We start from the raw sequence: 3,943 nt of genomic DNA, 5'->3' as shown, positions 1-3,943 counted from the left end.
AATAGATTTGTGCCTTCAATTTGGTTAATAGGTCCCGTCCTAACAACGGATGGGGGCATTCAGGTATGTGCAGAAAGGAGTGAGTTACTTGCCCTGATGCCAGTTGGACTTTTCTCTCGGCAGTCCAATAATACCTCTTGTTTCCAGTTGCCCCCTGCACCAGTGCAGAATGCCGGCTAAGAGGCACTCCGGCATGGGTTAGGACTGAATGTTCGGCACCAGTATCAACCAGGAAGGTCACGGGCTGCCCCCCGATCTTGAGGGTTATCCTAGGCTCAGGGGGGGACTCATGGCCTCGACTCCCCTAGTCTTCCAGACTAAGGAGGTCTACGGTCTTGGGCTTGGGCCGGCGAGGTCCTTGTGGCTTCTTGGGGCACTCTCGGGCCCAGTGTCCCTTCTCCTTGCAGTAAGCACATTGATCTTTATCAAGGGGTGGCCTCCTTCGCTCTCCCGACCTATCTCCCTCTCTCCGCTGTCCCTGAGACACAACGGCGGCCAAAACCTTTTTCATCTCCCTACGCTGTTTCTTGTCCCTTTCCTCTTGTTTCTGCCATCTCCTTTCCTCACGCTCCTCAGGAGTTTCTCTCTTATTGAACACTTTCTCTGCTTCCTTCAATAAGTCTGGCAAACCTAGCGCCTGTAAACCTTCCAGCCGCTGCAATTTGGTTCTGATATCTGAGCTAGACTGATAGATAAATGATAGGATGACACCTGGTGCTTGCCCTGGGTCTTCTGGATCATACGGAGTGTACATCCTATAAGCCTCCTTCAGCCTCTCTAAAAATGCAGCGGGTGTTTCTTCCTTTCCCTGTATCACATTCCTTACCTGAGCCAAATTGGTAGGCCTTCTGGCGGCCTCTCGGAGACCCGCTAAGAGCAACTGGCGATAGAGACGTAGATGCTCCCTACCTTCAGGTGTATTGAAGTCCCAGTCTGGGCGGGTCAAGGGAAAAGCTGCATCGATGATATTTGGGAGTTGGGTTGGCCTCCCATCATCGCCCGGAACCTGCTTCCGGGCCTCCAGGAAAACTCTCTGCTTCTCCTCTACTGTTAAGAGGGTCTGCAGGAGCTGCTGACAGTTGTCCCAAGTCGGCCTGTGAGTCACTAGGATGGACTCAATTAGGCCGGTCAAGGCAACAGGATCCCTGGAGAAAGGGGGATTATGTTGTTTCCAATTATAGAGGTCTGAGGCTGAAAAGGGCCAGTACTGCAACTGACTATTCGGCCCCTCTCTGAGCGGGAAGGCCCTGGACTCATTAGGGGGGCCATCCCGGTGGCCGCGGAGGCGGCCGGCAATGGGGGACGGGGCTGCGTCCTCTTCTTCAGCCCCGTGGGTCCTGCGAGTCGAGGTGACTTCCGGATCTGCCACGGGCACGGCCGGGGACGCCGCCACCGGGGCGGCGGCTGGGGCCGCTTCGGCCGGCTCTCCAGGTGGTCCGGCTCGATATGGTGGTGGGTCCTCCATCAGGAGATCTATAAGGGGGGTATGAGGGTCTGGGGGAAGGACTGGAGGCTTAGGAGTCTCCTTGTGAGGGAGCACGGGGTAAAGGGAGGAGTCCGGGTTGGGGGGCGCAGAAGGCCCAGAGACTGGAGGGGGCTGCGGAAGGAAAGGCTTAACCCATGGAAATGGGTTCTCGACCAGTGATCTCCAGATGGCGATATATGGGACCTGGTCGGGATGCCCATAAGGGCTAGGGGCAAAAACCTTACCCTCCACCTGTGAAATAAGAGAGAGGTTAAAAGATCCCTCTCGTGGCCAGCCGACATTCATCATGACCCATTTGGCCTCGCAGAAGGTGATCCATTTCTTCTTCCTGACAATGACACCTTCATTGTTTCCTCGGGCCTTAACATCGGACCAGTGGTCCTTGGTTAGGCTCAGTGGGGTGGCGACAGCCTGTCCCATGGTGGTCTCTAAATAAAGAAGGGTTAAACACACAATGAGAAACAAACAGACAAGACAGACCACAGAATTTTGCGCTGCGCGGCTCCGGTGTAAAACCAAAAGTAAAAACTCAGATGGGGACGCGGAGTGTTTGAATTCTCCGTCCCCTGCCAGTACCACGTATCCTTCTGATGCGTGGGTGGCCCCGAAAAACCGTGCCCCAGAGGGGACTTCCCGTGCCCCAGAGGGGACTTCCCGTGCCCCAGAGGGGACTTCAGATACCCGTGGAACGTCTTCCAGGGTTTTCGGTGGGCGAAGTCCGAGCTTGTCAGCTCCTTCAGCCCCCACCAACTCAGACCTGACTTTGGACGCCCGACGAACACGAAAGACAAGTAAACAGACTGAGACAATACAGACAGACAATGGCCGGCCAACTTACCTCCTGACAGTGGGTCGGTGGTCCCGAGACAAGGGTCTCCGATCCCGGACGAGCCCCCAAATGAAAGACCCCCGTTTGGAGTCTTCCCTCTGGAGAGACCCTCGCCCAGAGATCACACCGAGACCACAAGTCAGATGCAAACAGCAAGAGGCTTTATTCAGGAACACGGGTACCCGGGGCGATACAGTCCCTCCAGAGGCTGAAGAGACTGGCGCCCCGACGGGCTGGAGTGGAGGGTTTTTATAGGGTTGGGCAGCGGAAGGGCGGGTACAGAAGCAGGAAGCATAGTTTACAGGGTTCTGATTGGACGATTCGTATGAGGCCAGGTTCAAACTCAGGACAGCTCGTGGTTTTTCCCCGAGCTCGACATGCCTGCTGACTTGGCTCTTATCCAGGGTACAAGTTGTTTTTCTGACCTTTAGTACCCTGTTCTGGGGCCGGGTGGCCGACCGCAGATACCCTGTTTGTTCCTGTGCCCATGAACTTTCCCCGTACTTTTCAGGCCTTGCTCAAAAATGGCGTTAGGCTAAGCAAGTATGCTGGGGCCCTTCAATATCTAAGTTGCAACAATGCTGGAAACTATGTTAGTGCCATAAAGGATGCCTATTTCTTTTTTTATTTGAAGGTATTTAGAAAATGGATCCAAAACTGACTTACATTCCTGGCTCTTAGTAAAACTTATGAGGAGTTCACTTTTCAGCACTACACTCTGCAATCCCATTGGGCCAAGAGGGTTATTATGTTCCTTCAACTCTTAAAATTCTAAGATGTCTGTTCTTGGCCAAAGCAGCTACATTAGGAAAGTATTTGGAAGAGGCCGTGACCACTCTCCCTGGTAAAGAGAAGGCCCTGGGAGACACTTGACTGGGCTGGTGCTGGACAATAATGCAGGAGGCAGCTAGTCAGGGATAGAAAGCAAAGAATGAAGAACTACTCCCTCTAAGTACTGGCAAAAAAGTTAGGCTCATCTGGACCAATTACTCCGTTCTTACAGTCACTGTATGTTAAATCATTTTAGCACCACTCTATGTATGCACAAGCGTCTACTTTGTTCTGCAGTTGAGTGTGAAAGTCCTGGACCCTACTCCACAGGCACCATAGATTTTCATCAAATTCTTCAGACTTTTGAAATGCAAACTGAAGCCTGAAACTGCCTTTACGATAGAATGGTTCATGGCTTATCCCCTGCAAGTCAGAGCTCAGATCCTAGAATAAGTATGTTTGAAGGCACTAGTCATTCTGGGATAACATGTTTTCATCATGTGCTTTTATGCTAGCAGGTAACATGTTCACTGAACGTCTGTACTGAGAACGAGGAAGTCTAAGGTCGAGGTTGTCAATCCTTTTACTCTTTGGCACCGTTTAAAAGATCCATGTCTCTTGTATGATGGGACTCTTGTATGATCTTTCAAACCAGTCTCTGAATGGTTATGATAGTTGGGTTTTAAATCTACAAAACTGGAGATGCAATCATTGAAAAAATAAAGAAGTATTTTCTGTTTTTCCAAGAGTCTAGGAGCAAGTTGTCATGGTTTAATGTTTCCCAACTAAAGAGAAAGCACATAGTCCTTAAGGAGCATCTCTGTTCAGTTGTGGTAAATGTCTGAGGAGCATAATCT

Source organism: Peromyscus californicus, unplaced genomic scaffold, assembly GCF_007827085.1.
Source record: "Peromyscus californicus insignis strain IS unplaced genomic scaffold, ASM782708v3 Scaffold_7__1_contigs__length_154581171, whole genome shotgun sequence".
NCBI classification, from domain to species: Eukaryota; Metazoa; Chordata; class Mammalia; order Rodentia; family Cricetidae; genus Peromyscus; species Peromyscus californicus.
This window is presented reverse-complemented; position numbering follows the sequence as displayed.